We start from the raw sequence: 12921 nt of genomic DNA on the forward strand, positions 1-12921 counted from the left end.
CCTTCCCCTGCTAGTTTATACCAGGTCAGATTTTTAATTGCTGCTCATTAGCCCAGCTGTGGATGCTCCTCTCTGGTCAGTCCCTTTGCCCACAGGTGACTGCTGGCCACATTTCCATCCTGGTAGGAAGAGGAAAGAAAATTCCCCTGCCAGCAGCAGCATTCTGAGCTCTGTCACCTGTGGCTTTCCTGACACCCTGCGGAGAAGTTTAAAGGGAAGCAGACTATATACACAACAGCAAAATTTTGCAGTCCAGCTCCTTTGTCTGCCAGAAAGATATAAAAAACCTGACTGTGTGCATTCCTGAAGTCTCCATTATTTTGTTGTGCTTAATAATGGGCACTGACTTATACAATTCATTGTCACATTTGACCATGCTCAGAACAGTCCAGTTTGACGTATCCCCTAAGCTGCCTCCTAAAGCCCAGCACTTTAAGTGCCTCCATAAAATGAGGGTCTAATATATATTTATGCATGCATATATACTTAAATGTTTTGGCATATAAAAGCTTTCTCCAGCAGCAGGGAGGATCTTGGCATATCAGACTGATTACAGGTCAGACTATGCTTGTAAATGGATGTCACACCCATTGTCAGTCTCAAACACAGGAAAAAGAAATTTCTTATTTCACTTTGATTCTCTTTAAATCACCAGTTTTCAGCAAGCTGCCATCTGACCATGCTGATCTGGCCTCTCTAGGAGGGATGATGACCCCATTACAGAACAAACTTGTATTGGTTAATGTCTAGTTTATCATTAGCTCTCTTAAGCAGAGAGAGAGGGGCTCCAACTACATCAAACTGCACTTCATCATGGGCCAAGGGGGAAAAAAGGTGTGTGGTAAATGTAAAATGTATGCTTTACTGTGCCTAAAGCTCCTCAGGATCCTCAGGACAGCCAGTATTGGGTTTATGGTGATGGTCCTCACCCAGTAAGAGCCACAAAACTACCCCCAGGAACTTCACCAGAGAAAAAACAACAGGACTGCCCCTGCTCAGGAGCTATACTAAGGTAAGAAAAGGAAGTAATCTGGCATACCTACATGCACATATTAATTAAAAATAACAAGAATAATTATACACTTAGGAAAGGCAAAGACAGGCCCTCAAATATCAAGAGGCCTATAAAAATTCTGCTTAAAGCCACCAAAACCTCAATGAAAAGGGGTGCAATTATTTCCCACCACCCACCTCTGCTGTGTGTGGGAAGGGATAAGGATCACGCCAAGAGAAAGTAAAGGTCACAGATGGGTTATAGGGACAACAACGAAGACAAAGCCTGCAAGGTCTTCTCAGTACAGTTCAGCTGAACTCAGAGGATGCAGGAACAACATTGACTCACAAGACTCAGAGAAAATTCAGGGGCATTTCACACCTCTCCCTCAGTGGTGGGAAATGAACAGGAACTCTTGAAAACTAATTGAAAAGGGTTAAGGTGAGCAAAACAAGAAATGGGTTTTTAACAGTTTGTTGATGCTTGAATGTCACTTCTTTCAAGATCAGGACATGAAAACAGGGAGAATTTCCCCACCTTGTTAAAAAGCACAATACTTCCTCCCCGTAATATTTCTGGAGCAGACATCGTGTTTGAACTAGACATCAGACCAGGAAAATATCATTTACAGTAAGAGGATTGCATGCAACATCATTTGCTTCCAGCATAAATGCATGAAACTAAGTTGACCCCAGCTGATAAGCAGCACAACAAAAATAGGTTTATTGAGCTGATAACCCTACACATGCCTTTCTACATTGATTGTCCAATAGCTGCAACTGATTCCATAGGGAAGGTGAGGAAGCAAAGATCATTAAGAAAGCAGAAAGTAAAGGCTTACAAGAAGATATCCTTTGAATGCCAGGTACAGAAACATTTCATCAGTAATTTTAAACTTAACCTATACTGGGTTAAAGTAAACTGGATACCTGCATTGGGTTTATCTAATGAATAACACAAATTAATTTAAAATCAGAATGCCTTCAACTGATCTATACAGACCACAGGTTCTCAAAATGTTTCACAGAACAAGGAAACAGGACACAGCTCAATATGAGCATCCAGTTGCTACGGAGCAGCCAATGTACCACTGCAGGTTTAAAGCGTGATGCCTTGAGTGATTTAAGCACATCCATTCTTATACTTGTGACGTGAGCAAAAGGCAACAAATATTTAGGATGTCACATGGCTCCAATCAAATTTCAGAATCTTAATTATTTTAATCCTTGGTGCCAAATCTACATGCAAGGAGTAACAGAGCACAGACATCTAAACCTAGCTGAAATACCAGAATATGGTTTATAAGTGACACTTTAGTTGGAGAATAGGCTAAACCAAAACTCACTTCCCCAAAATGATGCATAGAAAGTCAAAATCCAGAATGAAGTTTACTAGCTGTACCCACAAAGAGGCATCAGTCTATGTTTCTGGTGTTAGTCAATCTCCAGTTACTTACCAAGAGACTTTCACTGCAGCCTTTGCATTATCCTAATGAGAAAAACAGAAAATAATCTGTGGGTGATGGGGCCTTGGCAGGACAGGTACAGGTGAGCTGGAGGATTCTGAATAATTTCTTCGCTCTTGTTCAAAAGGCTCACAAACCAAGCTAATACACCATTAATGTTTCCTTCCCTGTCCAAGCTTTCTGTTCACACTTTTTGTGTGTTAGGTCTAAGTATCCCTTAAGTATTGCTACAGACATTTTGCACAGAGGCTTGGTGGATCCAGTTAAGTATCTGAAGCTAAAGGCCCAGCAGCCACTTTCCTAAGAGGTGTTGATTGATTGTAAACATCCCAAAAAATTTCAAGTGCAGGACACCATACTTACATGTTATCCTTGCACGTGAGATGTAGTAACCCAAATTCTTTTTAAATAAGAGTAGCAACACACTCGTTCTGCTATCCAACAGCAGACTCAGGATATAATTGTGTATTAAATGTGCATTCTTCAAGAAAAAAATAATGCCAGAGGATTCTCACACTTGGCAGCTCTCTAAGTGGCATCAGCCATAGACATATCCAACCAGCTGAACAAGACTTAGTGAACTAAATTCTGCATTAAAAAGTTGGTTGGTTCTCCCTGGTTTCCATAAGATCTACTTCAAAACAAAGGCAGAACAGGATACTGAGTCTGACTGTTCAGAGACTGCGAAAAGCATGAGAATTCTGGCAAGGTTTTTTTGCCAGATTACTCAACTGCTTTGCTTTAGATAGTAACTTTGAATCCTTTTTGGCAGCAATTATACAGCATAATGTACAGACGAGATGTGGCACACATTCTGCCATATGGGCTATTCCAGCATATGGGCTTCCTCCAAAAAGCAGATGTCTGGGGAATATCTTCAACTAAAAATATTGTGTCTTATCTGACTTGAAGAATTGTAAATATTTTAAAGGGTAGTCAGAATATTTAATTGCACTCTTGGAAAGACTAGAATTTACATGCAAAATAAACTGACAATTAGATAGACCACCTTGAAAAGGTACATTCCAGCCCTTTTCTGTGATTGCATTACAAGAAAAATGTATTCAAGGTCTAGAAGAAAGAGCAGAGATCTTTTGGACAATCTTCCAGTAGGAAAGGAAAATCTTAACTTATTCCAAGAAAGATTTTGGCTTCCTTCTGGAAGACAATGAGAAAGACCTGATAACCCAGATATCTTCTTCCCAGTGTTTACAAGTATCTCAGCTAAATTAGTTTCCCTTCTCTAAATGAGTATTCCATTTGTGGAATATTTGAGATTTAATGACTCAACATTTATCACCCATAGGTTAATTTAGCAGACAAGGAAGATTGTTGGTGGAAGATAACAGAGTGAATCACACTAGAGACTGAAAATCACTTTCTGTATGATGGTGCTTCAAAGAAACTGGCTTCCCCCACTACAGTGCTTAGGGAAAGAAGCCTCAGTATAAATGATACAACTAAATTTTTCACATGCCAAATGAAAACAAGAAAATGCCTGTTTTACAAACAGGAAAATTAGGAATCCTGGCCATTATCATCAGGCAATGATCTGATTTGCATGTGGAAGCTGAAGCTTGTAGATAAAGGCATATGACCAAAGATATTTGGAGACTTCAAATAAGTGAAATTGTAAATATTTCTATTATTCCAAAAATTAAGCAGCTTTAGAGGCACATTAAGATACAGCTGAAAATTCAACACTAACTGAACACAGTGCTTCACATCCCTTCCTTTCTAAAGTGGGGTTGGATTTGTTTCATCTTGAGATTAAATAAAATTAGCCCAGCTGCCCTTGGTGGGGTGGATCTGGGAGGGAAGGGGATGTGGTGTTGTCAGAGGGCTGCAGCAGGCAGATCCAGCAGGCTACAACCCTTTACAGATTCCAGAGAGAGAAGATGCTGCTCTGTATGGTATTTGGCACTTTGGGGCCCAGAAGCACCAACACTACTTCTCTCAGCTGTATTTCATTCTCTGCACAGCTGGGCACAGGAAAAAGCAGAAAAAAATGGTGTTGAGATCTGCTGTATTTCCAGGTGTGACCTGGATCCTTGGCTGTGCACCTGTGATAGTCACTACAGTCCCTTCATGCAGGAATTGTGGCTTCAATATCTCTGCTTCAAACCTGCAGAACACCAGGAATCCACATTGGCAGCTTTCTCGGTCAGCACTCAGGAACCAAAGCACCCCAGTTCCACAGTATCCAGATCCCAGCCCCAGTACACTGTGAGTTTATGGATGCAACAAGACACTTCCTAGCCATGGGGATGTAATTCATCCTCACAAGCATTTAGGATGTACAGCCAACAATTTCTAAACCTGTTTTCTCCATCCCAAACTCACGTTCATGAGGCTCAGAAGACCCTCAGGGAAAAAAGGTCTGGAGGAGGTGTGTTTCCCAACAATCACTGCTTGTTTAATGATGTCTTCTTCACCAGTAGAATGAGCCAGAAGGAGAGTAGCCTCCATGGTATTATTTTAGCCAGATGCATTTGTCCACATGGAACTCACTATTGAGCATTTCTCTGCAGTGTATCTTGTACCTGTTCCAGTGTCACTTTGCCTTTCCTAAAGCAGGCTCCTCGTCTGAGAATCCTAAGTAGGCTTTTCATCTTTTGAGCTCCGAAGTTTCAGCCAGGTGAAGCTACTGCTGCTTCAACATGTTACAAAAATACTCTGAAAATGAAAAAAAAAAATCACTTTGGCCAAAAGAAGTTAACAGCTCACGACAGCAGTTTAAGGTATGCTGTCAGAAAAATGCAGCAGCAGTGCAAAATATCAAATTAGGAGCACAATTTGAGGACAGCAAAAAACAGGATTTAAGATGAAACTCACCCTCTCATTAAAGGAAGAGATTCCTGCATCAGCTACACTTCTGCCAATCCACTGGAATTCCTCTGGGTTGTCTGATGAAGGAAGTAGAGAAAAAAACCTAAGAAAATAGAGAAAAAAAAATCAAACTTTTCTCAAACAAATGCTCACATCTTCTTGCTCACAAATCACAGGTAAGTTCAGCTGGTTTTGTTCTATCTGAGGACTTTGTGAACAATTTGTTTCAACTCCTCCTCACCCCCTGGTCCCCCTGAAATATTTACCTCACTTGGTAAACACCTTGTTTTGGTGGAACTAAGCTATATTTTTCCTCCTAAACTTATTAGTATAAGGCACAGGGAAGCCTTTTGAGTCCCTCTCATTTCCCCCCTGCATTACATTATATTGAAGGTGGTGAACACTCACTTTTTCTTCACACAAAGACACACTTCAACATTTAGAGGTGACCCCAGAATTTCATCTGAAAATTCAGAGCAAGCTGAGGAGTCTGTTTGGAAACACCTCACCCCAGAACTCATGTAAGAAATGCAACACCAAAGTTATCCCATGGGATAAATGCTAAACCTGGGACTTAGCAGTGTCTCTTCTAGCAAAGAATGGAGTAAGTTTTCAGTATCCTTGTATATTGGAGAACAAAAGCATAGAGCAGAAACTAGAGAAATAATAAATCAAAGAAAAGAAATAATAAATCAATCCCTGAAAAAAAAGAAAAGCTGAAATACAAACAGATGCAAAAAGGTCTTAGGAATCTTGAGGAGGGAAGTTAAATCAATGTGATTTAATGAATGAGTCTGGTTTTCATGGGATTGTTTCTTACTCAAAAAGGGTTTATTCTATAAAAATTGACTGCTCCAGAGGAGGTTTTTCAGCTACTAAGATTAAGACTGGACCTCTGTATCTCACACACACTGGTTTTACTCCATGTAACACCAAATTCAAGAGGCATCTCAGACCTATTTGTGTGTTGTGTGATGTAACAAGCAATGTCATCCACCACAGCAACAAAAGGGAATTTAATCTATTTCGATTTCCACTGCAGATCACTCAGCCATTACTGTTCTACCATGTTTTCAGGGCAGTAAATTGATAGAGTTAAAAGCAATTATATATAAAGTTCATTAAAACAAGCCTACTGTCTATGTCATTTCTTACTGTGTTAAAAAGTTTTAAAGGCAACTGAATGGATTATCCGCTCAGGTTGGGAAAAAAAAATATTTAAAGAAAAAAGACCACATTTCTTGAAGGAAGAAATTAAGTTTTTTTCTTAGCCCTGGTTCTAAGTTTTCAGTGGGTTTTCCATACTTGTGATCAAAACAGGTGGTGTAACTCAGGTCCTCTGCTATTAGAGAACCACTGGACCACAAAGTGATGAGTCTGGAAGGCATCTCTGGAGATCCAATGACCCTGCACAAACGGGGTCAACTCAAGAAGGTTTCCCTCTTCAGACACTCCATTATTCCAGAAAGTCCCTGACCCCATCTTAAAACAATACAAATAAAAGCGTTCTATAAGATTTAAGACTAAGATCTTAGCACAGGAGTCAACACATGCTATTTCCACTTGAGGTTCAGCCATGCAAGATTTCATCCCCAGTCACTAAAATCCTCCCTGCTGAGGGACTTCTCTCTGCTTGCACAAAATTTATCCTGAGCTTGGTTTCTGGGAGTGCTGCAGAACCAAGCTCTTGCTGAAACAGTGGGTGCCCTTGTCACTACATGAACAAAACATAATCTTGGAGCATCACTGGTGCTGGCTTTCCTTAACCATGGATGAACTTTAGCATGTATAAATAATCAGCCAGGAGAAAGAAAAATACTTCCACTGGGACAAACTGTGCTCATATCTTCTGAGTTTAAAAAAAAAAACAAAAAAAGCCAGTACAGCAGTGCATTAACTCTCTTGGAAATGGATTAGGCAGACCTTGATCAAATTGCTAATACTCTTTAATAAACTCTTTACCACTGGTGAGAAGCCAAACGTTCTCAGTCTGAAGTACCTTTAGCTAGACCATGAAGTGAAACACACCATTAGCTTTCATTTCAGTTCTGTGGCAAACTGAAACCTTCCTTTAAAATCCACTTGCTCAGGAAGTCACTAACAACTGCAGCACTATATATATGAATAAAACAAGGACTGAAAAAGTAGAGCTTAAGAATGGATCATATTCTTCCTGCCCAAGAGCATCCTGTACCACTACACTCCTCCACGTAACACATACAGCATTTCTATGTTGGCCATCAATGAAGTGAAAAATCACTACAGGTCTGTCTGCCACAGGAATCATAGAATCATAGAAATGGCTGGGTTGGAAGGGACCTCAGAGATCATCAAGTCCAACCCTTGATCCACTACCACTGCAGTTCCCAGTCCATGGCACTGAGTGCCACATCCTGTCTCTTTTTAAATATCTCCAGGGACGCAGAATCCACTACTTCCCTGGGCAGCCCATTCCAATGTCTGATCACCCTCTCCGTAAAGAAATTCTTTCTAATCTCCAACCTAAACCTCCCCTGGCACAACTTGAGACCCTGCCCTCTTGTCTTGCTGAGAGTTGCCTGGGAAAAGAGACCAACCCCCCCCTGGCTCCAACCTCCTTTCAGGGAGTTGGAGAGAGTGATGAGGTCTCCCCTGAGCCTCCTCTTCTCCAGCCTCAACACCCCCAGCTCCCTCAGCCTCTCCTCATAGGATCTGTGCTGGATCCCTTCACGAGCCCAGTTGCCCTCCTTTGGACCTGCTCCAGGACCTCCATATACTTGCTGAACTGAGGGGCCCAGAACTGGACACAGGACTGAAGGTGTGGCCTGACCAGGGCTGAGTACAGGGGCAAGAGATCTGATCTTTTGTGATCACACATCTGGCTTCTATTCCCAGCACAATAGGTGACAGATTTAAATCTGCAACCAGGTTTGAGACACTGCAGGTCTTCTCAGAGATGGCAATCAGCTTCTCCTTGCTATATGGATCAGAGCCATTTGTCAAACACAAAAAGACACAAAAAAGATAATGTGTGTCCATGTTGGAATCTCAAGTACACCTGAAGCTTGAAAGTATTTATAGCCAAACAATGACTTAATTTGTAGGTGAGCTTTTAGCCTGGTATTTGATCTGATTAAGGGGGTAAGGCACACACAGGCAGTCACTTTCTTCTGGGTGCAGGTTCTGAGTTATTGACACCACTTTACCATGCTTGATCCATTATAAACCTGAAGGGTGTTGCCACCGGGCTAGAGAAAGGTTTTGATCCATTTACCACCAAGTTATCCTCCTTCAACTGGAAACCTCATTTAAAAATTCTGGATAGGAATCAGACAAGGAAATTTCCTTTTTCCAATGTCTAAATCATTAGAATCCTTAGGCAAGGTATCTGAAGCCTTGCCCTTCCCATCCACCTGCCATGCAAAAGCCGCATTACACCAGCACAGCTGCCACTTCCCCAGTGCTTTGCTCCTGACTCTATGCCACAAAACAGTATAAATCTGGTTCCAGCTCTGGTCCCAGCACAGTCCAGACCAAGGCTGAAGGCAAGAAGGGAGGGCTAAGGAGTTCTGATTTTTCCAGTCATCCATTTTTTTTCCGCAGTTCTCACTGCAGCAAGAAAAGTATTAAGAGCTGTAATCACTGCATCTCAAAACACACCAGTTAGTACTTTACTAGGCTTCCAGACAGTAGATTAGTGCAGCCTGGCTGCCAAACATGATTAATAACTCTGCAAGGGCCTTTGTACTGTATGCACTATTTGCCAAAAATGGCAGAAATCAGAAGAGAGATGGGTGAACTGCAATGACAGTTATTTCAGAGCCAGATGACTGGTTTTTTGTGATTAAAGAACAAACTCAATTACATGAAGAAAACTCAGTGACATAAGCTATCCTCTAGTTCTCTCGTCCTCAGGGCCCATCACCCCCCCTTCTTGAAAGAGTTGCTTGACATTCCTGAGATTATTTTCAGGGCTCTAAAATAAACACTTCCAAAATAGTAGGAGGAAATGGTAATCTTGCAAAATAGAGTTTGTTAGCTTATTTTCCAGAAACCAGAAAGCCCTGTCTGCTTGAAACCCTGATTGCTCTGCACAGTAAGTCACTGGAAGATAGATGACTTTCTGTATCAGCCAAGACCAAACAGACTGCTGTTCAGGTGCAGAAGCTCAGGCATCAGTGAAAAGCAAGTGAGCAACACAGGGCTGGGGTGGCTGGAGCAAACCCCAACACAGGAGACAGTCTCTGGTCTATCCAAACCCTTTTCTGCTTGATGAACAGGTTCGCTGATGCAAACCTGATCCGTTCCTCAGGGCTGTAGATTGTCTCAGAGCTCTAGGTGTTCCTGTCAGCATCAGCACCAACTTCACGAAGAAAAATCTCCAAGAAGCTTTTTAGCTTGGTCTGCAGACACCACTTATGAAGGTTGATGCACTCTGTAGTCACATCCATGTCTCTTGTTTGACCAAACTCTGCCCCTCCCAGCAAGCATGATCCTAGCATGGCCTGTCACCTGCAACATGAGTTCAGAAAAGGACTTAGCCTGTGATGTCAGACACTGCATCCTCTGGGATAACCAGATGTGGCATTGAAAAAGGTCTGGTGACACTCCCTGGGAGAAATGCAGCTTTCTGATTCCTCTAGCCAGCTGCAGCAGACACTATCTACCCTATTACTTCAATCAGAACAGTGAAAGTTAAAAAACAACAACAAAAAAAACAAACCAAAAAACCCCACAAAAACCCTAAACAAACCAAAAACCAAAAAAAGGAAGAATAAATAATATTTGAAAAAAAGAACTGTCATATTTCTGTCTCAATGTACACACACAGAAGGGCTCAGGCAAGCTGGGATGATATTCAATAAGCATCAGGTTCTTTGGGATGGGGGCTGGCTGTTATTTAACTACAATTAATCCTTCCTCACATTTTGAGGCAGCACAGAGGATCAGTTCTGTCAATGGAGCATCCCCATCTACTGTTGGAGAGTGGAAAGGGAGCAGCACATCCCACCCAAGCTGCAGGAGAGGGTTCTGCCACCCAGCAGGGTCGCCAGGAGCCTCTCTGTAAAGGGTAGGGGAGCAAACGTGACCTGCAGAGAGCCTTTGCTTCCCAGCTCTGCTGCAGCCTTCACCAGAGCTCTATTCCAGTATCTGCAAGGAAAACTAATTTCCAAATGACAGCTTTTAAAAAAAACAAATTTAAGAGAACAAACTTGCACATAAACCAAGAAAAAGCATTTCTTGCCTTGTCTTGCAAACAGCCTCAAACAATTACCTAAGGAAATTTGAAGTCTCTAAGGGGGACAGCTGATGGGGACAGATTAGATACTAAAATACATTTAAATCTTCCAGTGCTGCTGTTGACATGAAACCTGCTATAGCCAATAAACTTTTTTGTAAAATTTTTACAATATAATCAGGTTTTAGACATCTCTTATTGCTGAAGGTCCAAAGGGCTCTCAAAATATATCTAAAGGAAAATTATGGATTTTAACCTTTGAAGTGTTCTGAAGTTTACTGAATTCACACTCTTATCCTTGGTCACCCTTTAAATGACTCAGACAGCAAGACATGGATTTAGTGAGGGTTGAAATTAAGACATTAATAAACTTGCCTGTCAGAGAAGATATGGAATGATTCCAGCCTAAAAACTTCAACACAGCTTTCTAATCACAGATTATTCTTCATCATAGCAGCATGATGAAAACAATCTTGATAAAGTTACCTATTCATTACTTACTGTCATTTCCCCATAATAATAATAACCCTGTTTCTAACACAGAGAGCAAGAAGTCAAGATCTATCACTGGTACTGAAATGAACAGCCCCAGAAAGTCAAGGGATGTATTCTGAGAAAGCAACCTATTCATCACTTTCCTGTGGCCCTTTTATTCTGTGTCTGTTGAGCAGAAGTGGGCTAAAAATTAATGAGACACAACTACTCCCATGCTGCAGAAGTTAAGCACCCACTTTAAACAGCAGCCAAAGAAGAAACAGAATTACTTGCACACTTGAAAAAACTTGCTGAATTCAAGATTTTAGTGCTGAGGTATGTCTGAAAGCAGCCCCAGAAGCAGCCACACTATCATGATTTATTTAATTTGGAAAAGAATATTTTCCTCTTTAAAGTGATCCACTGTGGTTCTGAGGTGGGAACCACTGTGCATGTGTACCTGGCCATGGCTTGCAAAGGATTGAGATGGAGAAATACAAACACTATTTTTGCTGTATAGACAATGCTGAACTTGTTCCAAATCCATGTTTGGAGGTCTGTGTTTGGAAAGTATTAACATTTTATTTCTCCTCTGCCTTATCATGCCGCCCCCTCCTAAAAAGAAAGAAAAGAAAAAGAAAAAAAAATAGAAAAGAAAAAAAAAGGAAAAAAATTTTAAAAAGCAGACCTACATGCAGTTATCTCAAGGCCAGAAGATGACAAAGACAGGGGTCAGATTCTTCACTTTCTCCCATCTCTTAAGGATGGAGGGCTTAACTCCCTCCAAGTGATCGAAGAATTTGGCTGTCTCTCCTGTAGTAAACCACAAAACCACTGGGACCTCCTGCTGCGTGTTAAATAGGAAAATAGCTACCTTGCAACTCTCTCTCACTCATACACAGCTTCTTTTGCTCTGGGAAGGCTTCACCTCCTCCAGGTCCAAATTCCTATCCTCATGCCAAGAATCAACCTCATGCTCCTCGGGGAACAGGAACAAGTGTGAAGAACATGCCAAGTGTCATGCACTGAGCAGAACTTTCCCCCAGCAGACTCCTCACAAATTCCTCCTGATTTATTGAGCAGTAACTCTGGTAACAGAACTGCAAGGAGTAACTCTGAGCTGCAGGAGCAGAGCCCACAGCCCCATCCATGTTCTTAGGTGGCCACCAAGAGAGCCAGCAGACCCAAATTTGGTCCTCAGGGAACACCCAACACCCTCCTTAGATGTCTCTGTCCTGTAGCACACTTTAAACAGGTTTTCTCCTTAAAGAGATTACTAGATCACCTCGTAGTAAAGAGGATTCACATGAAAGGAAGGACACAGCATCAGAAAGCTGCTGAAGGCTTTGATTCCTCAAAAGCTTACGCGGGGATGGTCCCAGTGAAATTAATTTGTAAAAATTAAACACATGCATCAATGCTTGCAAAATTTAAACCTGTGAGACAACAAGCTCACACATAGCCTGGGAGAAGCATATCTAGCAAAGGATATCCTACTTTTCCAATAAAACAGATTTCAATAAACTTACCAGCTCCTTATAAACATCCTTAAAAGACCATACGCATTTACTGCTGGAAGGATATAAAAGGAACAAAATAGAATTGAAAAATATTATTATGTCCTTATGCCTTAAAAGTGGTTGTTAAGGGCATACAAGAAGTTGAGAAAATATTAAGCTGTAAGTTTTATTAAACCCTGACAGAAAGACCAGGAAAAACCAGAAGAACAGCAGAGAGGCAATGACAAATTCCTAGAAATGTTGGAAATCCAAATGAGCAAGTAGTGGGCCAAAAGAAATCTGATCTCTCCACTGGCAAGTAACAAGGGGCAACATGAGAATTTCCAAGGTTTCCTGAAAACCATTTTTCCTGGTTTGCTAGGTGGGGAAAATGGGACTTTGCTATAGAAATGGCAAAACTTCAGCAGTGACATACAAAGGG

Source organism: Calypte anna, chromosome 5A (assembly GCF_003957555.1).
Source record: "Calypte anna isolate BGI_N300 chromosome 5A, bCalAnn1_v1.p, whole genome shotgun sequence".
In the NCBI taxonomy this organism is placed as follows: domain Eukaryota; kingdom Metazoa; phylum Chordata; class Aves; order Apodiformes; family Trochilidae; genus Calypte; species Calypte anna.